General features: G+C 39.3%; 1 long non-coding RNA gene across 1 annotated transcript in view; it reads left to right on the top strand.

Annotated features, from left to right (window-relative positions):
• The window catches only part of LOC140247392 (uncharacterized), a 33,654-nt gene extending 15,193 nt beyond the window's left edge, over nucleotides 1-18,461 (top strand). The window contains exon 3 of the long non-coding RNA XR_011902647.1: nucleotides 18,366-18,461. This is a non-coding gene — a long non-coding RNA (uncharacterized lncRNA). The remainder of the gene's footprint in view (nucleotides 1-18,365) is intronic.
• Nucleotides 18,462-18,610: the final 149 nt, after the last annotated feature.

The following is an 18,610-nucleotide window of genomic DNA, read 5'->3' as shown; positions in this document are numbered from 1 at the left end:
GTGTGCATGGAACCCAGCCCTTTGTTAGCGGGCAGATGCTAATACCTGAAAGACCAAAGCACTTGGAGCAATATTTCCATCAGAAGATATAATTTTTTTTTTTCTCTGTTAGAGGTATAACAAAAGGAAACTAATATACTTGATAAAATGTTTTGCATCTCTTATATTACTGCTATGTTTCTGTGGGGACTTAAGCCTCCAGGAATCCAAGAACCTTAATCGTGGAGAGCTCCTCTTTGGTACTGGTCCAGCTGTGCTGGGACACTTGCTTATCAGCACAGTCTCTACTATTGAAAACAGTACTTGTAACTGCAATTAGTGGCTTTGTACCAGCTGGAGAGCCAGTCTAGCTGAAGAAACTGAGGATCAAAGGTGAACAAAATGAAGATTAGTAGAAAGAAATGCATAGGATGATAATAATATGAAATCAAGCACAAAATGGTCAATGCAAGATAGCAGAACTGCAGAATGGGGAGTGGGGATCACAAACTGGAAAAAAAAATCAGCGAGTCACATACCGTTGCACTGCAAATCAGTCTCCCTCTGGGATGCATTAACAAGAGCGTCACAGAACTGAGAAGAATTTACTCTTTGTGGTGCTGGTGTGACAGCGTTTGGAGAGGTCAGGATGCCACGCTTTGAAAGGAAGACATTCCAAAAAAAAAAGAGCAGTGAAAACAGTGAAAGGTGTTTAAAAAACATTATCTGTGAGAGATGAAAGAGGGGAGGATTTGTCACCTCCAGAAAAGAGATAACTGTGACTGGGGAGAGGTAATGCTGATAGCCTTTCAACCCTGTAAAATTTAGATTATTATAAGAAGACAGTGACCCATCATTCTCTCTGCTTGACAGTGCAGACCCAGAAAAACAGCAGCTGAGGTCTTAGCAAACATTACTGTGGCTAAATATTTAGGGGGAAAAAATAAAAAGAACTATAAATATTTTACTGTTCTTGAACAGGCTGTTGAGGGATGTTGCATCTTGTTCCAACATTTTTCAGGGTAGGCTATGTAAATGCATTTCTCTTCATAACAGGAGGCTGTAATGAATGTCATCAGGTCCTTTCCAAACCTACAGCAGGAATGCCAGGAAGAACTGCAGGGTTACCTCTGCATTAAAATCCTCTTCAGACTGCATCAATGCATGGTGTTATCAGGTCCTCATGATGACATGGGCCACTGCACTGTGTGCAGGAATACCTTCATGTTGTGATGTTTTAATATCCTTGGTGATTGTAAATGCTTTTTGAAGCATCAGGTCAGTTCCCATCTTACACAGAGCAGCTTACATGACACCCTGCTCCTCTCCAAGGCACAGCAGTACTCCGTGCCTGCTATCACAGGACAGGGACATAGGCTTACAAGATCTGGAACAGACCTGTGAAAATTGAGACCACTGTGAATGTAACCATTGTATCCTCAGTGTGTCTATGGCCTGACCCCTTTCTGAAAGCCTGCATCAATTTTCCTACCTCCTGGGCTGTGTCTGAAGTAAATAGAGATGAGCTAAAGGACTTAATGCTGGCGGCTTGGAAGGCAAATAATTCTGTGCCTGGGACTGTAACCAGGCAGCTAGCCAATATAAACTTCAGTAAATCAGCAACACTCGCTGCTCTCAGCAAAAAATGGTTTCTTTCTGTAAAAGAGCACATTCTTGGGAATCTGCACTCAAAAACTCACTTACTTAGGAACTTTCCAGACAATTAATTTACATCTCTTTGCCTTTTAACTCTGTCCCCCATTTGGTTACAAACTTTGGGCTGCTCAGAAGACTGCTGTAGCAATCTCAGCAGGAAAACTCAGAAACACTTCTTTTTTTGGAGCTGGGGATGGAAAAATATGCAGTAATGTTTGATGGGGGCATCATATATATGGGAATAATTTGTATGTATTGGCGAACAGGATGTCGGATCTGTTATTACTCCCATTTCTCTGGCAGGCATAAGAGTATGCTGTGTGTGGTATGAGCAAGGAAGAGGTTCAGGTGCCTGTTTTGTATATAGTGTGTTGGCAATAGTGCTTCGCCAGGTGAAAGCTGACTGTTTAAAGGCACTTGCCCACACTTCTGCTGTCGCCTGGGGACCCCAGAGCAACCAAACTCTATAATCTTTGACTGACTCTTTTAAAGATATCTCTAGAAACTGAAACACACTATTTCATGCAAGAAAGGTTTCCTACATTTTGGATTTAGAGAGTCTGATTACTGAAATGGTACTTTAACGCAGCTTCCTCTTCTAAAAATTGGTTTTCCCAAAATGATCCCAAACTTTCTGAAATAACTGACAAATCCTAATTCCCAGAGAACTTTTTTTTTTTTCTTATTTTTTTTCGTGTTATCGTTGGAAAACAGACCTCTAGGCTGGTATTAACTGGCAAACTTTTAACGTACTTCTAATAACTTTAACACCTGCCTTTTTGTAAGAGTGGAGTAAATCCCGCTGACAAATATTTATAGTGATAATCAACAGTATGTCTGAGGGACTTAAGGAAAAGTGTTGATCGTTTCTATTGGCCTCCATAACTGCAGCGAGTTTGACTGCAGTAAGTCAGAGCTCCCAAAGGGACTTTGATTATATAGATTCAAATGCAGAGAGAGCAAAGATAAGCCCAGGAGCTAAAAAGCACTGAATCCTGCCTTAAAATTAACAATCACAAAGGCTATATCTGTTTAGAGGTTTGATTTGAGTTAGTCTCTCAGAGCACAGATCAATCACAGACGTGGTAACGAAGCCAATCACCATAATGTCTAACTGAGGATGGTTATCCCAGTCTTATTGTTCCCTACATTAGTCTGGAGATACGGTAGGATCAACTTCTCTTGTTAGACTCTGAGCCATTCTTCCCTTTGTTTCTACAAATGACAGACAAGTGACAGAAACAGATATGTCTTGTAGCCCACAACAGCATATCAATATCCCAATCAGCACAGCACACAACAGGGGTCACCTTGCAGATGGATTAGTGTGCCAGCTCCCAGTTGCAGCAAGGTAATACAATGAGTTACAGAAAAGTTAATTAGCAAAGCAAAGAAAGCGGAGAGCCTAGAAAGGCTCTGATGATTTGTTTAAGTACTATAATCCTTTGATGTTCTGGAGATTTATAGTGAGACTCCTGGATTCCTCTTCTTTCAGGTAGAATTTAGGGGATAGGTTACTCTTTGGTGAATTTGACTCTTCAGATATGTAGGTGAATAATCTGTAAGGCATACTTGTCAGACAGGGTAATAATTTGTGAATCAGCCCCAGAGATAACGCGTTATTTAGCGTCCTTTTGATTGATTCCACAGAGATAACATTTAATAGGGCTATCAGATTGCTTCTGAGTTTGGTTAGCTAGGGCAGATCTCCAGAAGGAGAAACTTAAAAGAGTTTGAAAGTACAAAACCGTTTCAAAACTTTTAACATCTTTATTTTATCTGCTTGGCTGTAGCAATCTAATAGTTACTTTTATTTTTTTTTTATAAAATAAAATTCATTTCTGTGCTAACTCTTTATTCTTTAGTAGTAAGCGTGACCTTTACCATAGCTGTCATTTATAATCCAACCAGATACCACAGACAGAGCAAATATTTACCCTCAAAGGTCTTCAGTCCTTTAGGATGTGTAACAACCAGTCCAAATGCTGGAACTCCTTTCCAGACCTGTGGAACAAACTTCAGTCTTACGCTATGTGAAATTCTTTGCAGCTTGGTGAGATAATGGTTGCAGCTGTGGGCAACAGTTTCTCTTAATGGGAACAAAAACTTTGTTGTCATGGGATTCCAGATGCAGTGGCTTTGTACTGTCTGTGTAAGATGAGAGAACACAACCTGGTGAACTTGGTGGGAAAAGTAGAACTAGGCAGCTTATGGAACTGGGAGAGAAGCAGTGCTTCTTAATTTCCACCCACCGTGGGCCATGACTCAAAGGACCTAAGTCACAGTAATAACTAATACAGCTGTTCTCAATCTTATTTCCTACGGATTAACACCTCCATTGCAAAGATGACTACTGCTGCTGATGCTTTTATTAAAAACTGTTAGTGTTCTCCAAGGAAATTAAGCCCTCAGTTGAATCTTTGCTGCCATGCCTCTAACTCCCCCTGGCCATCTGAAAATCCCACTGTAGGTCTGCAGAGGGACAGAGGATTTATTGGAAATGAAAATCAAATGCAGTCCCTCCAGCTCAGTGAGTGACAAGGTGGCAGAAGGAACTCACTGTATCTACCTGTGCTCTAAATGACCTGTGGTAGTGCAAAATAATTAGTTACCAGGAGAAGTGTTTGGAACTTTCAGAGTTCTCAGTCCCCCATCAGAGGGAAAGTAAAACCAACAGCTGTGGAGCTTTGGGGAAGGATGAAGCTCTAGGTGACCCCAGGCGCTGGGCTAGCAGGAAGGGATAAAGGGGAACGAGCTGCATGCCTTTGGCTTGTCACTTGGCTCCTCTAGACTTTCACCTCTCATCTGCAAACTCCTCTCCCGAGGCATACTCCGCAGTTTCACAAGAGAAAATTCTCTTTTTTCTGAGACTTAAATGTCAATACTATAATGTCAACGATATGAGAAAGTAATGTTGATTTAAAAAGCATAAAGCTTGAAAGAACTGAAGACCCTTGGTATTTGAGCTTTGTGGATGGAACTGTGGGTCTGATGTAGATGCCACTGTGGTTTCATAAAACAGAAAAGCAGGAATGCCGTCATCCTCAACATTTTTTCCCTTCCACAAAGACTGGAATTTTTACAAGCAGCCACTGGATGGCAATGTTTCACACACAATTTCAGTCTCAGCAATTTAATAAGACTTGGAGTGCAGGTGCTCATCTGATTAAAACTTTCATCCAAATCCTAGTCTAACACTTATTTCAATTCCATGTTTATATCTCTGACAAAAATTGAACTGACAGTTGTATTATGGAGAGGCTACTGGCTCTGCATAGCTAAGGTCGAAACTTCTTTTCTATTATAAACTCAATCTTGGCCTTACCTCTGAAATTCTCTGTAAAGACCGTTCCTCATTCACATTGTGGGCCTGCAATGAATAGCAAGGAGAACTGTTTTGTTCACATTTCAGAAAACTCAAGCAAGTTATCCATTTGGCTTGGGTCTGTGGTCACCTGGATGTGGATGTGTGTAAACACGTTTTAACTAGCTTTGCCACACTTTGCAGTGTCTTCTCTTCCTATGAAATTCAAGTCCCCGAGGACATCACGAGCTGGGGATGAAATGATCACTGGGGATACTGGGAAGTGAAGTTTCTCTGAATTCACACTTGTTTCCTTATGTTTGCCTGCAGTGGAAATTCACTGTCCAAGTTTTCCTGAATGTTTTCAGAAAACAAATACCCAGCGGCGAGTAATGCAGTGACAGGTACAAGTGTTCTCAGGAAGGAATTTTTTTACACTTATCTGCTGGTATTCATGCTAGAAGCACTCACACCTGGATTCAGCTGGAAAACAAGGACAGTGCAAATCGGGTGACTTGGCTGGTAAATTACAGCTGACCATCATGGCTCACAAAGAAAATGCTGAATGCTTATGGAACTAAGGTGGCATGCATCCACTGTTTCATTGATGGTTTGTTTTTTTCTTCCTCTTTTAAAAAGAATAGTGTGATGTTCTGCGATACGATAGGAAATTAGACAGCTGATATTCCAGGTCTTTTGAAGAAAACTGATGATATTATGCACTTTGCCTCAGTCTTACAAAAGGTTTTACATAGCTGCTTTTGTCATCTGTCAGCCAGCACATACCTGACAGGTATCTCTTACACCACCCAAGAAAACATCAAAGACCAGTAAATCATACCAAAATGGGGGTTGGACTTGATGATCTTGAGAGTTCCCTTCCAACCCCTACAATTCTGTGATTCTGTGTGATTCAAAAGTGTTTATTTCCTTCTTCAGGGCAGGTTATAATAGCAATTCTGGGAATTCAGTTCACAATGCATTCTTTGCTATCTGGGCCATTTTAGAAATGGTGTTTACTGGATTTAAGGAAAGCAAATGCTTTGGAGAAGGATTGTCATGAGTTATTTTGTGGTGCTGCAGTCATTCAGGAATGGACACACTTTTTGCTCTGACACTGATTTTGAGCAACAAGCTTTTCGTGCTTGCCTTCAGAGGATTCATAATTCCTCTGAATGGAAAACCAGACTAATTCTCGTATCGGCAGTCTTTGTAACTGCTGCTTTACTTCTAAAGATCGTAGAGATGCTCTGAGTAGATTTTGTAAAACACAAAAAGATACAAGAGAGGAGGACTGAAAGCTTGGTACTGCTATAAAATAGAGCTAAGGTTAGAACTACACCTGAAGATCATTTCCACTTTCAAGTGGTCTCAGTTTAGTCTTACAATATGTTCCCTAACTTTTCAATCGTTGTAGAGAATTAAAGTGCTCTTATGTTTTTCTGCTCTGATACTGACAGGCACTCTCAGGCTGTACACAAGCTTCTCTTTGGGAAGTGCATGACTTCTCTTCCTTTGCTGCTGTGTAGATCTAAATTTAGAAGGTAAATCTGTATTTGATCAAGCCACTTCAATCTTGGCACTTCCACCTTTTTTGATTATGAACAATGATATGCCACAAAACTACATAAGCCAATATAACACAGATCTGAGGTACAGCCAGGCAGGAAGGCAGAAAATAAATTAGACTAGACCTTGCTGAGAAAATGATGCAACCTAGTCCTAGCAGGAGCATAGCGATACCATTTGCGTCACTGAAATTCATTTATAAGGTCACCATTTCTCTATGGAAAACTGTTGCTTCTGGTGTTAGTCATCTCAGTGTGAATGTCTGTTTGGACAGGGCTTCTATCAGTTTGAATATGTTTTAGTAAATTATTTTGAAAGGGAAGTATTTTTAAAATAACTCGAGGTGTTCATGCCATTAAGGCAGATTTTTAAAACCTCGAACACATTAGTTAAATTTATTTTACAGGGTATTTCATAAAGGAATTCCTGTTAACAAGCATCTGTTGATGGTCTAGGAGCTCAGGTTCTTGGCTGATGCAGTGGGTCAGTCATACAGAAAGGGTATGTCTCCTTGGCACTCAACAGCCATTTCCACAAGCTGCTCAAAGTTCCCAGAGCCTGATTTTTTAAGGGTATGATTTTATTGAAATGAGCGAGTTCAAGCCATAGGTCTAATACACAGCTGCAGCTATGTATGCAAATCTGCTCCCAGGAATTCACATTACATGTCCTTTTCATGGATAGCAAACAAACAGCGACCACCTAGTAATGTTTTAGTCTAAAGTCCTTGCCCAAAATCAGAAAGGGCTTCTTTCTGGGAAGACAGAGGTATACTTTATAAAGATTTAAATAACTGTTTCCTTTCCTTTTTCAAAAGCAACAAAAGTTGCCTCTTCAGATGAAAATAGAATATTTTATTTCAGGACCTTCAATGATAGACTGCATATTGATGCACTTGGGTACAAATCAAAACAGTTGTTCCTGAGAGTCCTTTCAATAACGAGTAGTTCCTGAATGAACTAGGCTTATGCTTGAAACCAATCATCCAGATTTAAGACTTCAGCACAAAGTTTCTATCTCAACACCGGATTTCTTTCAGTACATTGTAGTGTGCCCAGATTAGGTAGACTTATAAAATATAGGACTTTCAATTTTACGTTTTAGCACATCAGTTACTGATGTCATCAGGACTTTATTCGAACAAAGACTGTAAGCTCTTCTCCACTATTTGTGGTAAGGCAAACAAACAATGTAATTTTTTCTTGTCATCAAAGAATACATTTCCAAAATACCCTCCCTGCAGAACCACATAATCAACTCTCAGCAAGAAAATGTAATTAAGGAAACACAGAGAACAATGGAGAGCAATACTTCCACAAGTAAAACTTGGGTGTGAATTTAAGGCAAACAGAAATAGAGCAAATAAAATAACATATCTGGAAGATAGTTTTGCTCACTTATGAGATTCTTCTGAAGATGAGCTGCGTGTTTCCTATAGAATTAAAAAAAATAATAATAAACTGCCTTGGAAAATTAATGTCACACTATTAATAGCCAGGATGGAGATTCAGCTACTCTCCAGGACCTGGCTGCCGCACTGTGACTGAGGCTTCAAGAGAAGCTTTGAGAAATATTGGGAAAGACAACCCAGAAATAATTGACCTATTAGAGAAATATCTTCCTTTGCTTCATTGTTTGTTGGCTCATCAGCTCAGCGCAGAGATTGAGATTAGAAGGTAGTTGTCCACTTCAATGCAAAACTTCTGTTTTCCTTCCAGGCTACTTTTAGAAAATGGTGCTTTCCACCTCAAAGCCTGAGACTTCAATATATCATGGATGTTGACACCAGTATCCTCTATAAATAAATTCTAATGGAGGATGAAGTGAAGGGCAGTGCCTCTGGTGTATGTTAATCCAGGGGTGTCCAACCTTTTGTCTTGCCTGGGACTCACTGAGTGAAGAGGAAACAAACGTAGGTGGCTCCAAAAGCAGTGAAGTGAAGGGTATTTCCATCTGGTAAGAAGGGATTTATGTAAGTCTGGTAAAGAGACATGATCAGATTTTGGATTGCAACTCTATACATTCCATCTGAAAATTTGCAAATAATGTAATTCCGTCGACTGAAAATGGACCCCCAAATAAACAAAAAGAATGATAATTTGACAGTCTCGAAAACTATCCTCAGATTCCTTTATTAAAATGGGAAGTGCAGCTGCATATTTTTTGCTGTTCACGGGACTGTGTTTAGCAAGCATACCAAAATCCAGAAACTGATTAGCCATCACTTGAGCTGGCACTGCACTGCACACTGTGCCCTTGTTCCAGCCCAGATGGAGTTAACAGCATACTGATGTTCGGTTGGCACTGAGGAGTCCCTGAGAGCAGGGCCACTCAGTGGAGAAGAACCACCATCATGAGGGCCTGGTGGCAGGGGGAGGTTTGCACTGCAAGCTATGTGGCCCATAGGTTGGACATGCTTGTGTTAACCCAAACGCTCTGCTTGGAGGCTGAACGAGGGCTTGTGGTTTTCACCAGGACTCCAGACCCATGGTGCCTTAGAGTTTCAAAGGCTGCCCTGCTGGCCCTGCTGGTTGCCCCACACTTTTGCCTCATGCATGACATGTCACCACAAGGTGCTTTGACCCACTTACTGCCCAGCATCAAACTGGCATGGGGAGAGAGTGTTTCTGTTAGCATTCTTTGCAGAGGAGTTGGACAAGATGACCTTTAAAGGTCCCTTCTAACTCTGAAGATTCTATGATTCTTCTCTTTGACCATGAATAGAGGCTGTGAGCAATGAGGACATGTCAGGAATAGGTCCCTTCTCTGCCTTGTGACAGCCACAAGAGTAAAAACACAAGGAGGTGGGGAGGACAAAAAGACTTGTGAACAAAGGAGCAAACAAGGTGCAATGCGAATCCTTGCACCTACTAATGCCAGAGGCAAATCTCCCAGGAAATCCCATGAGGGATCCCATCTTATGCACCAAGAACAGGAGGCAGAGAATCAGGAACTCAAAAGGATTCAGAAGGAATCTGGCTTTGTTTTTTGCAGTTGCACTCAAAACTGAATGTTGGAGATATCACATATTTTGGGCTTTTTTTTTTTTTTTTCCTACTGGAAAGAGAAAAGATTCCTTAGAAAGCTTTTGAAATAGGGAGGATATTTTTGGGTTTTGGAAACCAAAGATGAAATGCATTGAAGGCAGAAAGGGAACAATTGTGGGGTTAGTTTTATTGTCAGCAACAACTGTGTGTTTTACCAGAAGACAAAAATTTTCACAGCTACTTTATGCACCTCCATTTTCCAGCAAAATGTTTCCATCCATTTCTTTTAATGGCCTTGCAACAGCCTCCATTAAAATTTTATTTTGTCGTTTCCTGCTTTCATTATTTTGGTCCCCATGAAATCTTGCAAAATAGACCTGCAGAAACGTTTTTGTGTCATGAGATCCCTGAGTGGCTTGAAAGGAGAAAGAGGCTCAAGCAGTTTCTCTTGAAAACATCAGAGAATCAAATGCTAAATTGTTGAGCAGCCCTTTCACTCACTGTGATTTCAGGTTCTCATTCAGTTTTTGAAGTAGACAAGATATCTTCCTGCTATTTTATTTTGCTATAGTATGTCTTCAGCAGTGGCATAATCTCTAGTTGTGCTACCGGTGAGCAGCTCATATATTTTTAAATTATCCCTTAAATTTTAATTCAATAAGCATCTTCTCTTAAACACCAGGAAAACTGTCCCATTTCTTACCTTTGACAGCATGCTGAAGAAAATATTTATCTGTCTGTAAATCTATAAAGGAAGTCTGATTTCCACCTTAATTCCAAACACAACAGAATAAGAGAAAACGGTATATCTATTTTACTGATGTATGAGAGACCTAAAGAAGGTAACCACTGCAGAGATTGATTCTGCAGCCTCAGCAACTTTGGAAGTAAGTAGGAGGTTTAAAATCACCTGCTTCAGCATTTTCAGAATCTAAAAAATTGTTGTGAAAGTGAAAAACATCCCAGTCTGGAGTTAAAGGGAACAGCATCTGTTACATGATGACTTATGAATGATGATAACGGAAGGAAGACAAAGGAAATAGGTTCATACATTTATGAAGGCTTTATTTTGAATCTGAGTACCTATTTCTCATATGAAAGAATGGAAAATTACTATATCGTGTCCAATAAATGTGTTGGTTACAACAAACCTGATTGCTTTCAGAGTAGAATAGTTAGTAAAATGCTTTTTGTAAAACTTAGTGTTAGACACACACTCAGTATACACAAACATAGCCTTGTTTTGGATGCTTAAAAGTGAACAGAATTGGAACTGATGCCCTGGGAGAGCCACAGGGTAGTGCTCAAATGGTTCTTGAGTCTTGATCGGAAGGCTGAAGCAGGAATCTTGATCTTTTTATTCTATTTTGCTTTTCTGCGAGGTACCACAAGCCTGTTGTGCTGCATAAGCAAACAAAACACCTTCACTGATCAGAACAGGGAGAGGCAAAAATGCACGTTGATAACACTGAAATGGTAGAATGAGTTATCTTCTGCATTATGACCACGGCTTTATTGAATGGTATATGGCAAGTCACTGAGAGGCAAAAGCTTATCTCGATTAGTCATACTTTGTTTAAATAATTTGCTTTTTGATTTTGTACTCTTTTTGTACAAAATGATGCTGACGAGAGATTTGCAGACAGGTCTGTTGAAGTCACTGGGGACTGCCTGAATAATTCCCTCAGGCAACTCTGGCAAACCTTCTCCTTGCGGGGTTATGGAATTTTCAGGGTAATATCCTTTAAAAAATGAGACTATTCTAGGCAGGAAAAGTACAGTGAGTGAAGATCTCTTCTGCATCTTGCTCTTCCTTTTCATATATGTCAGAGATTTTCCTTCAGACAACAACACGCTGCTTACTGACACCATTATTTTTAGTATTTGCATAATTAATGATAGACATAGTGAAAAGGGATCTTTGGGCATCTTTTTGCCCCCACTAAAATCGTGCCTTTAAATCATCATCATGTTTGGAGTTTGATGGTTATGGAGTTGGATGGTTATGGCTGATCACCACACATTTGCACTTCTTGCAAGAGGCTGTGGAAAAAGCCTGACAGGAGAGAGAAAGAGGTTCAAGATGTTTCTCATGTGCAAATAAAGAGATCGCTATGACTGTAGCCATAATTGAGGAGCTCCAAAGGTGTCTCACTCCTTAGACTGGCATTCAGTCCATGCTGACTTTGCAACCAGAGTGGGACAACCCTTTAATGTCTACAGTCAGCACCTGACTTTTCAACAGAAAGGTTGGAGCAACATTTAATCAGCAACACTGGAAAGAGTAGGTTGGGAGCTACTTGGACACAGTGCCTTTTCCTTTCAATAGCTTTTTTTTTTTTTTTTCTTTCTTTTTGTTCCTCCCCCACCACTCAAAGCTACCAGCTGAAATACAACCATACAGCCTGGAGCCTATTGGATTGCTATGCCAAGGGACACTCTTGTTTGCATAATGGGACCAGCTGGTCATGGAAGGTTATGTGATGCCAGCAGCTGCCTCTTTTCAGACAGCCTTAGTGGTTTCTAGCCCCTCCCAATTGCAAGGGTGAGATGAAGGGTCTTTAGGGAGATCAGTCTTTATTAAACAACCTGGAGAAACCCTGTTGTTTCAGAAATTTGAAGCAAATTAAGTGTGATTGACTGCTTTATGGCTGCCTTTACCAGTGTTTCTCCTAACCCGGAGAAAGATGAGTGAACAAACGGGTTTAAGTGGGGTCTGCTTTTTGTACTTTTCTTAATAGTTGGGATTTTTTTCCAGAAATCTTTTCTATGTTGGAGTAGCTTACAAAGAAGTGTTGCAAACATTTACTGCTTTCTAGCCTTGCATTAATTACATAAGTCACATGCATTGTTTCTACTCTTGGAGTGACTTAGGTAATCAACCATGTCAGTGAAAATAACAACAATCAAACTTAAATGTGTTTTCTTTTGTTTGTTTGCTGAATATCGCAGAATCCAAAGGTGAAAATCAATGTTTTGAATATCAGTGGTAGTGAAGCTTGACTGCATGAATATTTACTGACAGCAAAGATGTCAGATTGGCAAATCATACGAATCAAATTTAGTTTTGCTTTTTATTGTTGTTAATAATGGCTGGTTGTGTGACAGTATTCCTTAATATTCTTTCAGCGTTCCAAATGTGGTGAAATCATGCAACTAAGCTGCAGTCTGATCCTCAAGGAGGCTACAAAATAAGTATAAGATAAATAAAAAGCTTTTACTGGCCTTGCCACAAATGTTTGCAGGATGTCCTTCTTGTCTTTCCCATCTCCTGTCTTGCTCATAGAAATATACATTTTTTCCAATCCTAAGAACCACTCTGAAAAATTTGATTTAATGCTACCACTATATGTTCGTCAAAATAGAACTGTGTAAAGCTTTTAGCTTCTGTTAACTTTGTTATGCTTTGTTTTAGACAGAAGAGAAAAATCAAATCATGCTAATCGCATTTCTGTGATGTCAAAATATTTAGTTATGTTTTTGCTATGGTTCTATAACTCATTCTGCAAAGGGATCTACCGCAAAATGTCTTTTGTCTTAGTTCTAGTGTGGAAATCCATCATCTCAAGTAAATATCTGTGAAACCTTTCTGTGTATATTAACACCTATACTGTTAGACTTTGTTTAAAGCTTGCCAGCTATAATAGTTGCTTGGAATTGAAACTTCAGCCACTGAACTTATTGGCAAGATTGCTTATTGAAATCTCATATTTTGACAAGTTCCATAAATTGACTCAGAAATTCTTAACTAAAAAAAAAAAACCCTGAATGTTGAGCTTTTGAACTAGAAATACTGGTCTAAAAGTTATAATAATAACTTTTCTTGGTAATGCCAAGAAAACTGTGTGCTCAGTCAGAAGAGTTGGCGCGTGATATTTCAAACAATAGATCTCTTCTCTGGATTACTCCAACATAAACTGTAGACAAGGAATTACTTGGGAAAGGTATTCAATAAAGTGAATTAATATTCAAGAAATCAGTCAAATAATAACAAGGGAAAAAGTTTTAAGCATATACTTGTAAGAGCAGTTTGGGGCTCAGATGTAGGACTAGTCTCATAGTAACCAGCAAAGTGAAAGATTCAGCAGCCCTCAGCTATCAGTGCAAATGCGTGCTGCTACATTATATGATGTGCTCGCCGTACTCCCCATTTATGCCAGGGTTGTTTCCATCCATGCAATCATCATTTTAATTTTTTTTTTAGACCTAGTAATTGAAGAATCTTGTAACACAGACATTCACAAACTGCAGTGATAGAAACGAATGAAGTTCATAACCCCTAGCAAGATTACAGCAATGAAATCAGAGTGAGAAGAGATAGATGATGCAGTGCATGGTCAAATGCCAGTGGAAATCAATGGCAGATCATCTGCAGGCTTCAGTGGGGTGGGATTGAAACCAGGGCATCTAATCTCAAATCCGATCCTTGCTTTATCTGTGAATTTCGGCAAGTTATTTCTGCTTTATAGCCTTCATTTCTTTCTGGAATGGCTGTTAGACTTCAGCTGGTGTTTCAGAAAAGTGTCAAAAACTTAAATAAAAATTGCAATGATTTCAGAAACATAAACCAATAACAACAACAGAGAACATGGGCTTTTTATCTTAATTGAAAGCGAGGAGCAACAAGTTGGGAACATATATATGAAGTGTCCTAGAAATGCACTTAAACTTCTGACTTACAGATTTGGTTAGAATGAGAGATATTGCAGGAGTGAAATGAAATATATAAGGGTACTGAAGAAAAGCAATAAAGCATCTAAACCAACCAAACGCCTGCTGTACGAAAACTTTCCCACACAAACACAGAAAACCCACAGGTACTGAATATATTGGCAAAACAAAGGGAGAAGCATATTTCAAAGCAAGCAGGTACTTGCAAAAATAAAACTGTTCAGAGAATCTCGATGAATAATAAAAGACTACTTAGCACTTAAATAATGAAGGAAATGTTTTTGCCAAGGGCTCAGTAGTAGTGCAGCTTCTCAAAAATGCGAATGAAGAATAACGTGCTTATCCAAAAGTTATTGGATCTCACAGATGCAGGACCAGGCTTATGATATTAAAACCTTCACTTTGAGTCTGGACCATCCATTTCTAGCCCAATGAGAATGGTCTACTAACAACTTATTATCCTTCAGGCTGTTCAAATACATGTATAACTGCACATTTTGGAACCATTTTAGCCTTATCGTTTTAGCAAACAAGGAATCATTTCCTCAGACTGATTAAGCCAAAAGGACATTTACACTGAATTGGGATGATTTGCAAAACTGTAGTTTACATCTGTACTGATTTTTGGGCAAAACGTTGCTCTGCACTTTGGGAATATTTTGTTATCCAGTACTGATCTCATGTCTTGAAATGATGGTTTTCAGTCAGTTTTTCTTTGCTTGTGAGCCATCTCTTTGCAGGCCTGTTTTCAGGTGCTCTCACTGTCTTTTTTTTTTACACCATGAAAAACCAGTTTTGAGTCAGTAAGCATTTTTCACAAGTACATTTTTGCCAAACACTTCCATACATGCAAGAACACGTCCTCTATTAGCACTTTTGTCCTCTACCTTCAGTACTGTGAAAATTCAAAGCTGTTTTTATGCAGATAGATTCTCCCTATATACTAACACTTAATATTTGGACAGTGTATTTTTAAGGAAAAAGAATTGCAAAATGTGAGACTCATCTATAGAGATACATTGATGTAAGAGCCAGTGTGGTATTTTACCTATATTTTCTGAATGCTACATAACAAAAAGCACGTAGGACAATAGCACTTGATTTTTTTAAAGGGCAGAATTCTCTATATGTTATAGAAATCATGAAAAAATATGACTGATTTATGTGGATTTCACACGAAGAGGGTCTGATTTGTCTATGATAATGTTGTATCACCTGAAAGGAATCCACCTGACAGCAGCTGAACTATGCACGTAAAAGATGGGATGTGGGTGCAGTCAAGTCCACATTGATCCCACCCGTTGGCAATTTTACTATAGAAATCAAGACATAGTGTGCCTGAAAATAACTGCATTCTCCTTAGTGGAGATAGTCCTTCTGTTCTTGGATAATTCTTTGTGGACAATGGCTATGGGACTGCTTTTGTTGTGCTTCTCATGCAATCTGTATTTGACTGACAAACAAAGAATCCCAAGGGCAAAAGTTCACGTTTTTACAAGTACTAGTTGTAAACCCACAAGGTAAAATCCTCATCTCATACATGTCAAGATACTCTGCTTTTCCTCACGTATGAAACATCTCAGAATGTGGGTAGAAGAGAATAATGACTACGAGGAGAGTTGTGTGGCTCTGAGAATGAGACTTTGTCTGTGAGAACACTCAGTTCATTTAAGCAGCAAAGGACTCATTATCCTGCCGTCTGTAACAAAACTTTAAGGTTAATTTCATTTCAGTCTTTTTGTCTGCCTGTGGAAAATGAACTGTTCCAATTCCTGTTTGCTCTTATTTGCCTGAGCTGGGTAATTTCAGGCTCTCTGTATCCTGATTCTGACAACAATTAGACCTCTTGCTGAAGTGGTTTGCATTTTTACAGCTACACCTTCATACACGAAGGAGGCTGCAGAAATAAAAACTGTCTGTTGCTTTCTCCTACATGGAGGGCTGCTTAACCTATTGATATTGGATCACTCCCTGTTCCAGTGCATGCATTCTAGATCTGCTTTCTATAGAGTGAGATGGACAGCAAAACACAGGGCTCAAAATCTTTGGAAAAGATTGGAAGTTGCCTGCAGGCCCATGTGACCCAGGCTCTTATTTCCCCATGTGCACTGTAAACATTCTCCACTACTCTGTAGAAAACTTCAGTAGAAAGAGGAGAAGCCCCAGAAGCTCCTCCTTGCCCCAGCAGTGGAGCATCAGCAGTGCCCACAATTCTTCTGAAAACAGTGGCTCCACCTGGTGAGAGTGGCTCAGTGATCCCCTGCAGTAATGGGGGAAGTAAAAAGGAAAACAGAAAGTCATGTTTTCTCTCTGCTCTACCTCGCCTCTCCCTAATGTTGCAGTGACACGCTCTTCTGATTTATTTATTTTTTTTCAAAATCTAGAAGTTTTGGTAGTCTCACCAGGCTCCCAGTAGACTCAGCTGTGAGTGTTACCAGGCAGAGCTGGGGCTAGGTGGCCAAAAGCAGCAAATGAAGCTCTCACTGGGACAGGTGCAGGTGTTAGAGTTGGTGTTGGGTTTGTGTTGGGACGTGGGTGTTTGATCATGTGCAAGTTATGTTAACTCTGGTCCCTGGTCATATTCACTAGAGTTATATTTTCAGAAATGCTTCTCATCTATCACTGGGATCTGAGTTTTAGAACTGCTTCCAGGTAAGCACTGAAATGAGCAGAGATATTTCAAAAAAGCTCAAAATCTTGGGCTGAATTCTTCTGAAATTCTGTCTGCACTTGGTGGTGGTGAGCATGTGAGGAGCTTGAGAGGTTCTGAAAAATGACTTCAACAACTCTTGCCGTAGAGTTACAGCTGAATTTTATTTATCCACATCTAAGGAGCAGTGCAGGCAGATGCTGCCTTCTCATCATATCGATAATTTGACTCAAAGTTGAAATGAAAGATGATCTATCTGTAGCTTATTTCACCCATTAAAGTGGACCAGATCTAAGGCGGGCTGCTCAGATAGGATCTGAGCAGTGAGATCAAAACCCCTTGGGATGTTACATGCCATCTTATTCTGTAAACACATACACGAGAAAGCTCCTGGAGAAGTAACTTGTTGGCTACACATGAATTGTCATTTTGGTCTTGTCCAGGTCAATAAAAAACTTCTGAGAGATCTGCTAATATGCTGAAAAACCTGTTAGTTGAAGATAGTAATTCTGGAGCGTCCCCTCTGGGTACTCTTCTGGTTCCTGGAAAGAAGGGAATCACTCACACAGAAAGATATTAACAAAAATGAAAGACCAATAAACGCATCTGTCACTGTTCAGCAACAGCTAAAATTAATTCAGAAATCCAAACAATCTGCAGAAAACTGAACACAATTATATAGGAAATTAAGTTATACAGTTGCCGTGACCTTTAATCAATCATTCCAGCTGTTAATGTTAATTTTGTGATCTGAAAATCATAGTTCTATTTGCATTTTAATGGCTGTTAAATGAGAGTCATCAGGAAGAAATAGTGGCAGCTTGGCCTTTTGATACCAAGTTCTTCCTTCCTAATGTGATTTGGAAGATTTGGAATTCCTGTTCAGAAAAGGTTTTGTTTCAAACTGCAGCAGGCACTGAGAGCCAACTTTGCAGAGGGGAATCAGGCAACTCAAAGCAAAATCAGTTTAAATCTGATGGTAGCTACAAACAGATAATAAAAGACAGGTAAAAATCTACAACAGCGACTTCATTACCCTCACACCTACAAAAACTCCAGTGCATTTTCCAGAGATATATGCTATTTTAATATTATTTTTTCCAGTGGCAGAGTTTTTACACCTAACAAAAATTTTTGTTAAATGATATGAAAGCTGAGAATGAAATAAAACCCAGCGAATGCAATAAAAATACGAAATAACCAGAAGGTGTGGGGTTAGCTCTATCTTTTTCTTGTACTGACCTAACCAAAGTATTTCATACAGGACTGTCTTATAAATACTACTCATTGGCTTACTTTGCAGATAATGGCACTGGTTTTATCACATTAGATATTAACTCTATTTAAATCAGATTCCCACTCTGGAATTTAATTCTTAATAGGATTTAAATGTCTGCCAGTCTTTGTGTTAGTATTTTCCATTTTAACATTAATATTTTCTTCTTAATATAAGGACTTTCATTGTTACATGACAATTTATTTGTATGCAAAATGCATAAATCTGATTAAAATGTGATGTTCTGCTTAAATCTTCATTTAAATCTCCTAGGAGACAGTCCCCAGGTGGATCTTGGCTGGTTAAAAAAGGAGGTCTTGGAACTACATGTTCAGAAAGGGAAAGCAGTGAGCTGCAGACAGATTTCAGCAATTGGAAAGCAAAGTAAGTATTAACAATGAAAGAAGAAATTGGTTTAGTTCTATCCAAAGTCCTTTTTATTTAGAACAGGTAAATTGTAAGAGGAAGAAAGTTTCAGCAGATGTTTTCAGGCTGAGTTTCATAAAGGACTGAATAGC

This window comes from Excalfactoria chinensis, chromosome 1, assembly GCF_039878825.1.
Source record: "Excalfactoria chinensis isolate bCotChi1 chromosome 1, bCotChi1.hap2, whole genome shotgun sequence".
In the NCBI taxonomy this organism is placed as follows: Eukaryota; Metazoa; Chordata; class Aves; order Galliformes; family Phasianidae; genus Excalfactoria; species Excalfactoria chinensis.
Note: the sequence above shows the minus strand (reverse complement) of the source record. Positions and strands in the feature narration are given on the sequence as shown.